This window comes from Coenobita brevimanus, chromosome 17, assembly GCF_032717465.1.
Source record: "Coenobita brevimanus isolate Jiangsu-jjx chromosome 17, ASM3271746v2, whole genome shotgun sequence".
NCBI classification, from domain to species: Eukaryota; Metazoa; Arthropoda; class Malacostraca; order Decapoda; family Coenobitidae; genus Coenobita; species Coenobita brevimanus.
The window spans coordinates 12,517,552-12,532,225 of record NC_136970.1 but is presented as its reverse complement, the minus strand read 5'-3'; the positions used below and the strand labels follow the sequence as shown (position 1 = coordinate 12,532,225).

The following is a 14,674-nucleotide window of genomic DNA, read 5'->3' as shown; positions in this document are numbered from 1 at the left end:
GTTGTACTCCACACAGGGGCGGATAAAACCCCTGTATAGAGTCAGCAATTGTGTAGGGGTAAAGAAGGGACGGAGTCGGCTTGGGACACCCAATCTCTTGGAAGCAGATTTTACATGAGATGTAATATGATCTTTCCAAGATAAGTCCCGAATAAATGAAACCCCAAGCATGTTCAAGGATGATGCAGGATTAAGCTGAATATTATTAAACATAAGTGGGTATACCTGTGGAAGATTTTGTCGTGTTGATAGGTGTAAAACCTGAGTCTGATGCATTAAAACCAACGAGATTGTTTTCACCCCAATCAGAGATACGAGCCAAGTCAGACATTAGGTGTGCCATAGCCTCATCCCTTGTTTGTTGAAGTAACTGATGAGATGGACATTGCTGGAACCGAATGGAAAGGTGAAGGGTGGAGTCATCAGCATAAGAGTGGATAGGGTTAGATGTACAGCTTAGAAGGCCATTGATGAATAAAAGGAAGAGAGTTGGTGATAGGACAGAGCCCTGAGGAACTCCACTGTTGATAGATCTAGGAGACGAACGATGGCCGCCTACAACAGCGGCTATAAAACGACCAGAAAGGAAGCTAGAGATGAAGGCACAGATAGAAGGATAAAAACCATAAGAGGGCAGTTTGGAAATTAAAGATTTATGCCAGACTCGATCGAAAGCCTTTGAGATTTCAAGTGCATTGGCAATGCTTTCGCCAAAGTCCCGAAAGGAGGATGACCAGGAGTCTGAAAGGTAGGTGAGAAGATCGCCAGTGGAGTGTCCCTGACGGAACCCATAATGACGACCAGAATGAAGGTTGTGACAGGAAAGATGCTTAAAAATTTTTCTATCAAGAATTGACTCGAAAACTCTTGAGTTAGAGGGTTGAGAATGGTCACCCTTCTATGGGACTGGCTGAATGAGAGCAAACTTCCAGCAAGAAGGAAAGGTACAAGTTGATAGACAAAGGCGAAAGAGATTGCCTAGGCAGGGTGTAAGCACAGAAGCACAGTTCTTGAGAACAACAGGAGGGACTCCATCAGGCCCATATGCCTTATTAGTATTGAGGCCAGCAATGTCAGAAAATACATCAGCTGAAGAAATTTTAATGCCAGCCATGAAGAAGTCAGAGGGGGGAAGTGATGGAAGAACAGCATCGGAATCGTCTAAGGTGGAATTGGAGGAGAATGTCGGAGTGAAGAGATCTGCTTTATCAGTTGAAGAAATAGCTGCAGAGTCATCAGAGTAGAAAAGAGAAGGGAAGGTTGATGAGGTAAAGTTGTTAGAAAGGTTTTTGGCAAGATGCCAGAAGCAGTGGGAAGAATTCGAGTAGGAGAGATGAGAACATTTACTACGGATGAAATTATTTTTAGCAAAGCGAAGAACAGACTTAGCAAATTCCGGGCAGAAATGTAGAAAAGATGTGATTCAGGGGTAGGTTGGCTCCGGTACCTTTTATAGGCCCTCTCCTTGTTGCGGACAGTATTAGAACAAGCGTGATTAAACCATGGCTTTCTTGCATTAGCCAGGGGATATGAGAAAGGAATGTATGCTTCCATGCCCGAGAGAATAACCTCCATAATGCGCAAGGCACACTCAGATGGCTCCCGGCCATGGAAGCAATCATTCCAGGGAAAATCAAAGAAGTACTGCCTGAGGGTCTCCCAATCCGCATCTCCAAAGTGCCACAGACGACATTTCTTTGGAGGGTCCACAGGCCGTACAGGAGCGATAGGACTGGTTAAGGTGATAAGGTTGTGATCGGAGGAGCCCAAGAGAGAGGAAAGATTAACATAGTAAGCAGGATTAGTAGTAAGGAAGTGGTCAAGTATGTTGGAGCTCTCTCCAAGGCGGTCAGGGATATGGGTAGGGTGCTGTACAAGCTGCTCTGGGTCATTATGGATAGAAAAGGTGTAGGTTAGTTCACCAGGTGCATCAGTGAAAGGAGAGGAGAGCCAAAGGTGGTGGTGAACATTGAAATCTCCTAGAATGGAGAGAGAGAGAGAGAGAGAGAGAGAGAGAGAGAGAGAATGAGGGGAACTAGAGTGACTGACTACGTGTGTGTGTGTGTGTGTGTGTGTGTGTGTGTGTGTGTGTGTGTGTGTGTAGTTATTAGAAGTAGAAGACTAGGAAGACCAAACACAAGGCAATAAAGAATATGGTAAAGGAGGACGTGTCGAAAACAGATAGGGTGGAAAGAGGTTTCACACACACACACACACACACACACACACACACACACACACACACACACACACACACAATTTTTTATCTATATCAGTCTATCTGTCTGTCTACCTGTCTGTCTATCTATCTATCTGTCTATCTATCTATCTATCTATCTGTCTATCTATATAATTATACAAAACACCGAAAAAACACTCTTTACTTGCTGCTTTGGTTACTTGGTTCATTCTATTAGGCCACAGTATTATTGTTTTTACGGTTATGTTATGTCTGTTAGGAAGATACTGTAGGATTAACAGCTATGAGACACAATGATACTAAAATATGCATATATAACCACTGCCTCTGACTTCTTAAGTACCAACCACTGACTTGTTAGCAGCTACAGTACACCTCCATTGTCAAAAAGAGCCACTTGGTATACAAACACAGAAATAAACAGAACAAAAACTGCGATATCCGGGAAAAAATCGAGGTAGCTCCAGTCTTTAAATAGATACCTTCAATTCGACGTTACTTAGGCTACTGTAGGTATTATGTGCACCCCTCTTGCCACTACGCCACCATAGCCCCATTTAGAACAAAACTTCCCTTGTGAAGTGACTGGTGTAATGCCCAGGGCTGCACTGTTGGTGTGGGGATGGTGAGTGTTCTACCCAATAAAGTTCAATACGGCTGGGGTAAATGGTAAGAAGTAAGTTCGTTTATGCATAGACCTCACTCATAGCTATGCGAGGCTTGGTATTGTGCCTGCAGTTTTCAAGACACCAGGGTCAATCTTTTTTTTTTAATTTTTTCAAGGGACTCCTCACTCTTTCTCTCTCTCTTTCTCTGTGGTTCCAGAAAGTTAGTAAGTAAAAGATCAGCATTTCATCACATCACTCTTCCTTTATTCCGCCAAGCTGTTGGGATCTGTAGCAGCGAAGGCGCGGCAGCAGGCACCATAGAGCGCAAAGTATCGCCTCCAAGGCCTTCCAGCACCGCCCCTTCCCGGCAGGATCTGCACGAGGCGGCCGAGGACCTGTGGGCGAAAGCACTTGCCCTCAGCACATTGGCTCCGGAGTTCCAGTATCAGAATAACACGGAGGTGGCGGCGCAGGTTGGCGGAGAGGCGACCTTCAGCTGCTATACCTATCACCTATCTAACGAAATGGTGAGAGGTGTTGAAACATAGATAGGTGATAAAATGGTGTGTGTGTGTGTGTGTGTGTGTGTGTGTGTGTGTGTGTGTGTGTGTGTGTGTGTGTGTGTGTGTGTGAGAGAGAGAGAGAGAGAGAGAGAGAGAGAGAGAGAGAGAGAAGCTTTGAACTCCGTAAGAGTCACCCACTCAGTATCCCTCCCGTCTTTCTTGCTGTCATTTCCTGTAATAGACTCTCTCTCTCTCTCTCTCTCTCTCTCTCTCTCTCTCTCTCTCTCTCTCTCTCTCTCTCTCTCTCTCTCTCTCAGCATAAGCTCCTGTGGAGTTGGTGGTGGTCACTTTCTCAACCTTTATCAAAATGGACGATGTTTGTTTTCACCGAGGGAGCGTGGGCCTAAGGTACTACTGAGGCTTTTATATTTGGCGGAGAAACCGTGATACAGAGAGAGAGAGAGAGAGAGAGAGAGAGAGAGAGAGGAGGTGGGTTTGTGGTTTTACAAAACTTTAAAGGATATGGTGAAAGGACTTTAGAAAAAAAATAAAGGAACAGGAAGGCACAGACATGTGAGAACCACTAACCACGAAAAACGAAAAATGAAAATACACACACGTAACAAAAATCAGTCTTGAGGACAAGAGTTATCTTTGGCAGGTAATACATTATATAACAAAGAAAATTTTCAAAGGTTTTGCTGCATATCAGGTATATAGTAATGGGAACATATTCGTACCAACATTGTTCAGACTGTGTTAAGTATCGTGTATACGGGTTATGATCCATTGTGACAAGTGGAAAGGTTGGGTGAGATACACACAGATTAGAGCTTGTATTCTTTATTTTTTATAATATTAGAGTAAATATAGAATTCAAGCTCTTAACCTGCGTCTCTCTCTCTCTCTCTCTCTCTCTCTCTCTCTCTCTCTCACCCAACCTTTATACGTGTTATGTTTTCAGGTAGCCTGGTTGAGGAGGGACAACGACCAGCTGCTGACGGTGGGGCAGCAGGTGTATGTGCCGGAGGAGAGGTTTTCAGTCGTGTACAGGGACCATGCAGATGTACGTCACATTTTATATACAGTAACAATACCCATATGTATATCTTTCATTCAGTCAGTCTATCAATCTTAGTTACTGAATACACCCAACTTAAAGACTGGTTGGATTTCTTTCGTATTCACCAAGTTACTTCATTATTCTTCTACTTCTTGTTTTTGTATCGCCACATCATTTACGAAAGTAGTTAATAAAGATGGGATGATAACCAGGTTACCTTTACATGTGTTCGGTACATTATGGTTATAAGAAATATTTGGAGCTATTCTTTTTTTTTAATTACGCGAGACAGCTATGATAATTTTAAATTAGTTTTGAGGACTACATTTTAAAATTTTATTTTCAGTTTATTTCTTTGTTTTTCTTCTCAGAGTTTGATGATCCATGTTCCAATATTTTCATTTTTTTTTTTTTTTTTGCATGTTCATATATTCAAAAACTTGTGCCACATTTTTTCGAGTTCTGCTTTTACTAATATCGATTCGGATGCATAATGTTTTTGCCTATGACACTTCAGACTACTACTTCATGTTTATTTTAATTCATGTTAGGAACAACTCTCTCTCTCTCTCTCTCTCTCTCTCTCTCTCTAAGGTATACGAAAGGTCTCCCCGAAGCTGAATAAGTCTAATGGCAGCCAAAACAAAAATCTTCTTTTTACTTGATCTATTTTAACTGTACAGTTGAAAGGCATTACATAGACCCTTTATTCTAACAACCACCAGAGGATTTTATTCAGCCAAGGGAACCCTCTCCACCTCTGACCTTCAAAGGGTTAATGTACAGTATGGGACAAGATTTGGCCTAATATTTCACCTCTCCTGCTTGTGACTCTCCTCTGCTGGCAAATATTCCTAAACTGAGAGAATCACAGTATGTTTTCTGTATATAAATGATTTTCACTGCATCAGGGAGGAAAGTGATGGACCTGCCCCAGTTGTGAAGCAGTCAGTGAAATAGTAAGCGACTGTGCGGTATATCTTATGACAGAGATCAGTTATTTTTAGGCTAGTACAAGGAAGCCATGGAATGCTACTGGTTTGGCCATTATCACTCATGGCAATATATGCAGATGTATGTGAAAACGTGTGAATAACGAGATTAGTATTTGGTTATAACTCTCTCTCTCTCTCTCTCTCTCTCTCTCTCTCTCTCTATTACTCTGATGTATTCTCCCCATTCTCTCTCTCTCTCTCTCTCTCTCTCTCTATATATATATATATATATATTACTCTAATGTATTCTCTCCATTCTCTCCCTCTCTCTCTCTCTCTTGCTCTCTGTCTATATTACTCTAATGTATTCTCTCCATTCCCTCTCTCTCTCTCTCTCTCTCTCTCTCTCTCTCTCTCTCTCTCTGTCTATATTACTCTAATGTATTCTCTCCATTCTCTCCCTCTCTCTCTCTCTCTCTCTCTCTTGCTCTCTGTCTATATTACTCTAATGTATTCTCTCCATTCTCTCCCTCTCTCTCTCTCTCTCTCTCTCTCTCTCTCTCTCTCTCTCTTGCTGTCTATTGTCTATATTACTCTAATACATTCTTCCCCACTCTCTCTCTGCTCTCTCTCTCTCTCTCTCTTGCTGTCTATTGTCTATATTACTCTAATGCATTCTCCTCCATTCTCTCTCTCTCTCTCTCTCTCTCTCTCTCTCTCTCTCTCTCTCTCTGTGCAGGCGTGGGAGCTGTGGGTGAAGGACGTGCAGGAGGTGGACGCAGGTCAATAAGAGTGTCAACTTACTACCGATCCGCCTGTATCATATTTCTTCACACTCACAGTCACGCGTAAGTACAGCAGTAAGTACAGCCGTAAGTAGATCCGATAGTACATGCATAAGTAGGTGTGTAACCAGATGTGTAAGTAAATGCGTAAGTAGATGCATTAGCAGTCTGGTTTGTGTAATTAGTATCATAATCCGTAAGTAGATGCGTCAGTAGATGCGTTAGTTGTCTGGATTGTGCGTTATTGGGTATATTCGTGATCCGTAAGTATATGCGTCAGTAGATGCGTTAGTAGGCTGGTTTGTGTAATTAATACAGTATATTCGTGATCAGCACGTAGATGTGTCAGTAGATGCATTAGCAGTCTGGTTTTGCATTAGTATGTTCGTGAGTATATCCGTAAGTCGTAAGTAGATACGTTAGTAGACTGGTTTGTGTATTAGTATGCTCGTGAGTACATCTGTAAGTAGATTCAAAAGTGGATGCGTCAATAGAGTGGCATGTATATTCGTCAGTATATCTGTAAGTAAATCCTTAAGTAAATGTGTGAGTACATTCCATAAGTAGATATGTAAGTGGATTGGTAGTTCCATAAGTAGATCCATAAGTAAATGTGTAAACAGATTTGTAAGTAGATAAGTAAGAAGACTGTCGTGTATAATGGTATGAATAGTGTTGAGTAATCTATAAGTAAATACATAAGCCTGTATTATTCGTAGGTGGAATAGTAGATCCGATAGTAAATAAGATTTGTAAGTAGATGCATGGCCGCCATTTAGTGGCTATACACGCAAGAGTTTCTCCGCCACCATTTGAGTCGGTCGCCATTTCATCTCGGCACCAAAGGGTAGGGAGGGAGTCCCTCCATAGCACACAGGCGAGAGTCAGTCTGTCCTGTGCTTTTGCCAGGTGTACAAAGATGTCTTTGGGTTCCTATTTGTCTGTTTCCATCCACGCTGCCTGTAGCCAATTGCATCATCCACCCCTGCCAAGTCTCTTTCCAGGGATATTAGAAAAGGTGTTAGTGATAGTGCCATAAGGCATGTCTTGGATACAACAGTGTCTAGTTTATCTAGTAGTGGAGAAGTTATCACGTTGAGAGCAAAGGCATAGTTGGGGCCGCGGGCAGATGCACGAACATGTCCTGCTCTAATGCCAAAAATTAGTTCTCGTCCTCACATCATTACATATCAATGCAATGACCGACAAACCTAGGGATACTTTCATTTGCACGAGAAAGAGTTGTTGAGTAATATGGTCTTTAATTTGTTTCCCTAAATGCTATACTTTCCGAGATGTTCAGGGTTGAAAACAAGCAATGTCTGGGAAACTGCCCATAGTGAAATGATGACTGCGTTAAAAATAGCCTGGCGTTTGGGGTTAAGGAGTTATGGTGGCAGGTAATTTTTTGTTTGTAAGCCCCCTAACGATCCTTATTATTGATAAGTATATTCGTTGGTAGATTTATAAGCAACTTGCCTTACATTATTGGTAGTGTGAAAGTCAGTAATCGCTTTATTGGTAGAACTATTAGCAGATTATGTAGCATTAAATTTGCTAGTATTTCATTCTTCAGCAATTGGTAATATTTTAATACTAAGTACTAATGATGATGATGATAATGATGATGATGATATTTAATAATATGGTGACAAGCAAATTAATGACAAAAATGGTGTTTGATCAAATTGATTTTAATGAAACCGACAAGGTAATGGTAATGCAAATACTAATACTAGTCAATAAACACCAACTTCCAAAAATAACAACAATGGAACAATAATAATAATAATGAAATCCTGAGAACTCCGGTCCTGAGCTGTCGATGCAAAGCATTGCTTGGTATGCCTCCACCAAGCCTTGTGTACAAACTTGTCATCAGTTTATTTTTCCATAATACTGTATCGCTGATAAGAATTTGGTCAAAATTCGTCATGAGGTTCAGGAGATATTGACCCCACATCCATATGACCTTGACCTTTGATCCCTTAACCTTGCTGACCTAATCAGTCCATTGTTGCTTCACACTGACTGACAAAAGTTTGACTAAAATCCAACAAGGAGTTTAGGAGATATCGTATCCACACCCATTATGATCTTGACCTTCGACACTGACCTTTCTGACCTAATCCATTCATCGTCCCTTCATGCTGTATCACTGACAAAAGTTTGGTCAAAATCTGTCTGGGGGTTCAGGAGATATCACACCTACAGTGATGAAATATGTTAACCCCATAATTATGATCTTGACCTTTGACCCCCTGACTTTGCAAACCTAATCAGGCCACAATCTCCTCATACTGCATCAGTGACAAAAGTCTGGTGGAAATCCGTCCATGGGTTCAAGAGATATCTTGCCCAGAATAGTGTTACAGATGCACACATGCACCCATGGACAGACAGACCAAATTACTTAATGCCTCGCCCACCATGAGTGAGCAGAGGCATGATGATAATAATAATAATAATAATAATGATAATCATCATCATCATCATCATCATCATCATGATAAAAAAACAATAATAATACAGTAATAATAATAATAATAATAATAATAACAATAATAATAATGATAACAATAAAATCATTCATTCATCATCCAATCATCAGTTGCCGCATGAGGAGTGTAGGAGCCTGGGCTAGGCAAGTTGGTCCTGACATTTAAGATGAGAGTGACCAGCCTCACTTATCCCTGAGTGGCATTACATGAGCAATAAACTCCAACCATCCCTTGGATATAAACCTTCACCGGCTCAGTCCGATTGGAGTGCCGGAAGTACCCACTAAACCACCAGGCACAAAAATTTGGTTGTATGGTTACCACCCAGCATAGTATATGGTTTCCTTGTGTACAGAAAACTATTTAACTTGTCATTCAGTATAGAGTCACCCACAAGTAGAAGGATGAGGAAAGAAAGAAGAAAAGAAAGACTGAAGTAGGAGTGTAAAGTCACCCTTAGGCAGAAGTACGAGGAAAGAATGAAGAAAAGAAAGACAGATGAGGATGGAAGGAAAGAAGGTTGGAGGAGAGGAAAGGGCAGGCACCTGAGTCAGCAACTACATCGAGTGAGTGGATAGTGAGTGCCCCACCTACCACATAATATAATAATAATAATAATGATAATAATAATAATAATAATAATAATAATAATAATAACAACAACAATAATAATAATAATAATAATAATAATAATAATAATAATAATAATAATAGCTAGAAAATGGAAATTGCCATTAGCAATTTCAATAACTCACCACATGACAAGCTATCACTGGACCTAGTTATTTTAACCCTTCATAATTACAGTGAGCACTTTGAAGCAAAGATCTGGTGTCGTAGGGCCCCGCTAGAAGTGTCAGACATGTTGGATGGAGATGAAAGCAACAAAATCCTCTCAGAGCAAAAATGGCAGAGCCAAAACTACTTTCCATTGACCGCTGGGGGATCTCAGAATCTACTGGCCCAAATGGGTCCATAGTCATTTCAGACCTGCTCCCCGACCTTGGCTATGTCCCACAAAAATCTCAAGTCTGTACCTTTAGCTGTTTCTGAGAATCCACGAATAGACTATTTCTGTAGGTATTTGGATGTAACTGGAAAACCTTTACTGGGAACTGAATGATACTGGGTCATACGAAGCTGCCAGCTGGGTGACTCAGATGGCCAAGTATGATGGCCGTAGCTTTGAAACTGAGTGAATATGAGCAATTTACTTCTTCATATGAAAAAAAATTTATATATATATTGACAAGAACTATATAACTTACCATTAGTGTGCTGGGTTACAATAATAATAATAATGATGATGATGATGATGATAATAATAATAATAATAATAATAATAATAATAATAATAACAACAACAACAACAACAACAACAACAACAACAACAATAATAATAATAATTATAATTATAATAATAATAATAATAATTATAATAATAAAAATAATAATAATAATAATTATAGTTATAATACTAAAAACAATGACGAAAACAAGAAGCTTCACCATTTTATGGTGAAGCTTAATGAAATGCTGAAAACTCGGGCCCCGAGGTGTTGATGCAAAGCGTCACTTAGTATGCCTCTGCCAAGTCTTGTGCACGGACTCGCCATACAACCTCCATGACTTTACTGACCTAATCAGTTCATCCCACCACCACCATCTTGGCTGGGGTGAGAGATCACTCCTGATGGAGGTTCTGGGTGGTTGGGGGGGGGGGAGGAACCCTTTGGAGCTAGGAAGGTGGAGGAAATGAAAGGTATAAAGCTGGAAGGAGGAGAGAAACTATGAGTTGGGGTTGAGATGGGGAAACAGACTGCCGTGCCGGCAGGCCAGCTCTGAAATTCTCGACCAGGGATGGATAATTTGGCCCTATCTAAACCCCTGCACACCCCTCCCCTCCCCTCTCCTCCACTCCTCCAAGCCCTTTCCCTTCCCCCACCATTCCTGCACTCATTGGCTTATATTTTCATTGGTAATCGCACTTTCTACCACCTCCCCCTTGCCATTCATATTTATACACAATGACACTGAACCTTTATATACGTGTAATATGGAAAAAAAACATCCTTAGAGAAGAGGTGCTAGTGAGTCCCTAAACCAATGAGAAAACAAACCTCCCTCCCTACACACACACACACACACACACACACACACACACACACACACACACGCAGAGGCAAAGAGGGAAGGTCAGTGATGCCAGGACTGTCACTCCCTGGATGCTAAATCAGCCCAGATTTGTAGAGAGGGAGAAGTGGAGGGAAGGATGGGGGTTGAGAAGAAAGGATGGTGGAAATGAGACTAAAAGTAAACTAAGTAAGTCCCATATGACCTTAGCCTTTGACCCCTTGACCTTTCTGACCTGATCAGCTCTTCATCCCTTCATACTGTATCACTGACAAAATTTGGTCGGAATCCATCCAGGGCGTTAGGACACATCTTGCCCACACCAATGACCTTGACCTCTGACACCTTGACCTTGCTGACCTACTCAGATCATTGTCCCTTCATACTGTATCACTGACAAAAGTTTGGTTGAAATCCATCGAAGGGTGCAGAAGATATTGTACCCACATCCACATGACCTTACCCTTAGACCCCTTGACCTTGCTGACCTAATCAATTCATTGTCCCTTTATACTATACCTCTAACAAAAGTTTGGTCAAAATCCGTCTAGGGATTCAGATATTGTGCCTACCCATGTGACCTTGACCTTGCTGACATAATCAGTTAATCGTCCCTTCATACTGTATCACTAACAAAAGTTTGGTCGAAATTCGTCAAGGGGTTTATGAGATAGTGCGTCCCAATGTTAAACTAAGTTGACTCCATATGACCTTGAACTTTGACCCCTTGATGCAGCTGGCCTAATCAGTTCATTATATCCTCAAACAGCATCACTGACAAAACAATTGGTGGAAATTTGTCAATGGGTTCAGGAGATATCACTGCCACAGTAGTGTTGTGGACACACACACCCACGCACACACGAACCCTCTCATGGATGGACAGATAGATCGCTTAATGCCTCCTCCACCAAAGGTGGTCCGAGGTATAATTGTAATAATATAATACCCAATACCATCACCAGCACCACCACCATCCAACAACAAGACTATATTAATATTTTAAAAAAAACTCTGGAACTGCAACATTATTATTCCGATATCGCAAAGGTAGTCAACAAAATAAACAAACAGCTGTTGGCAATTGTTGATGCCACGTGTAACATCAAAACACTGAACATCAGCTGTTTTGTGTTGCTGGAAGGGTTGGAAGGGCAGCTCAGGTAAACACACAACCCACGGTCACACACACATTCAGGTATGCAGACGTATAGCCTATACACGCACAGACATGCGTGTATACATGTGTGTATGCATATAAATATGAATATATAAATATAAATAGACAAGTCTCTCTCTCTCTCTCCGTCCAATCATTTACCTCTTGCCTGTCTATATCAACTGTTATCTAATTTCCTGTTAGTACCCATTTTTGTGTATGAATACTGATTCTCTATCTGTCCATCTATTCACTCTTATCACTATAAGTACTAAAATATCATTCCTGTTTATTATATCTGAACGAAAAATGAATTTATATGTCTACCTATTATTTATCTGTCTACCTATCTATCCATCCATCCATCTATCCATCTGTCTCTAGCAGTCTATCTGTGTATCTTAGAGTCTATCTTTATATCTAGCCATGTCTATTATTATCTACCTATATCTATCTATCTGTCTGTCTACCAATCTATCCATCCATCCATCTATCTACCCCCTTCTCCCCTCTACAGAGGCGGAGGCAGTGGTAGGGGGTCCAAGTGAAATCCACATAGAGGAAGGCTTCCACCTCTCCTTAGAATGCTGGGTGAGAAACGCCCCAGTCCCGCCCGTCTATATCTTCTGGTACCACAATAACACCATGGTTAATTACGCAAGGCAACATCATCTGCAGGTAAAGTGCTCTCTCTCTCTCTCTCTCTCTCTCTCTCTCTCTCTCTCTCTCTCTCTCTCTCTCTTAGTGTGTACTATTTTCTAACTCCTTTCTTCCAGCATATACAGGACTCAGAGTTAGCTATTAATCTCTCTATTGTTGCACTTCGTTTATAAAGGCATCAACATGCTTGCATGTATCCGCCTTGGTCACCTAATTGTGGCTTCCCATGCTGCTTGATCTCTTTCAGCCTGCCAGTTAAGTCCCCTGCCCTTGAGATCACACTCTATGACTTCGTTCCAAGTCTTTTTTGGTCTGCCTCTCGCAACACCATCCCCATTCACTCTTCACACTTTCTGTACTCAATTGCCATCTCCCATCCTCTTCATATGCCCAGACCATCTCAATCTACCCCTCCTCATCACAACACCAAAACACTCTAGTCCCATCCTTCCTCTCAACCTACCCCCCCCCCAAGTCTTGCATTCAAGAATGCACTGCACATCCACCTAATCACTGTCATTCCTGTACGTTTGAGTCTACGACTGTCCTCTTCCTTTACCGTCCAGGTCTCACTCCTATACAGCATTACACGCCTAACATGCTGCATACAAAGGTCCCATAGCATGGAGGGAGAGCCCTCTGAATGTCAGGAGGGGGAACAACTGAACTTCTTCCAATCACTCCTTACTCTAGCCACAGAGCTAGCTCCAGCCCCACCTCCAGCACGTAACTATGTCTCTCTCTTTCAGGTTGCATAATTTTTTAATGCTTTTTCACATGCAGTACTTTCCTGTCATATCTTGTTTGTGTGTGTGTGTGTGTGTGTGTGTGTGTGTGTGTGTGTGTGTGTAGTGGCTCATCACGTAAGTACTTCTAAAGAGGGTGAGTCAAAGGCAGATTCGTATCCTTGTTGTCAGCAAAGACAGTACTGCTGCGTCCTACGCAGTTTATTTTGTCTGTTACACCTTAAAATACAAAATACAGAATACATGAGGATATTGAGGTGTAGTATGCAGAATAAACCGCTAAGGAAGACTTCCTACGAAGCCTCCTATTACCACCTAAAATACCAAAGTTACTCTCACCAACTCCCCTCCTCTCACGGACTCCCTTCAGCCTCTCTACTACTCGCATCTGAACTCTCTGTACCCCTTTCCCGATACGGCAGCACCTGTTCAGCTTCCCTTCCTTCCTCCTTCCCCTCCCCCTCTCTTTCTCTCCTCTCACTACTGACTACCCAACCACCTTCCATTTCACTGAATGGGGTTACTACTAGTCTGTGATGGGGTGAGGGTAATGGTTGAGAGAGAGAGAGAGAGAGAGAGAGAGAGAGAGAGAGAGAGAGAGAGAGAGAGAGAGAGAGAGAGAGAGAGAGAGAGAGAGAGAGAGGATGATGTTATGATGATGATGATAATGACTTATGATGATAATCATGATAACGATGACTAGGGTGATGATGATGATGATGATGGTGGTGAAGACTAACACTGTGTAATGTTTTGTTAGGTTGAGCACGAGAACTACACAAGCAGCCTGGTGGTCAATCGAGTAAGACCCACAGACGCGGGCACTTACTCGTCAACCCCACCTCGCCATACCTGCTAACATCACCGTCCACGTCGTTACTGGTGAGTTGACACACACACACACACACACACACACACACACACACACACACACACACACACACACACACACACACACTAACCTATAATATGTCAAATAAACTCTAACGTGACGGTACTACAAAGCCTTCATTGCCCATCTAGAATAGGCCCCAAATCCAACAGTTTAGCCACGTTTTTTCTACAGATAAAGGGAGTATTGTTTTCCATTACTTTACATCTCATAATCAGAGATAATTACTGTGGTGTCGTAAGCTGGGATAGGGTACAGACATGCGATGGGAAGGTAGTACATTTATTTTATTTACTCCTGCATTAGCTAACAATATCCATCCACGATGTTGTTTTATACCTTGTAATTCACTCATCTTTTAAAATTCTGTTCATATAACTGACTCTGGGCATACATTGAGAGTTTGTTCCGTGATGCCTAGGAGTCCTACATGCCACACATCTTCATATTCCACTACCTCAGTGCTTAATACACATCATTCATATACAT

General features: G+C 41.6%; 1 pseudogene; it reads left to right on the top strand.

The window, feature by feature from the left end:
- Positions 1–14,674, top strand: part of LOC145391206 (uncharacterized) — a 63,963-nt pseudogene that overhangs the window by 26,487 nt on the left and 22,802 nt on the right.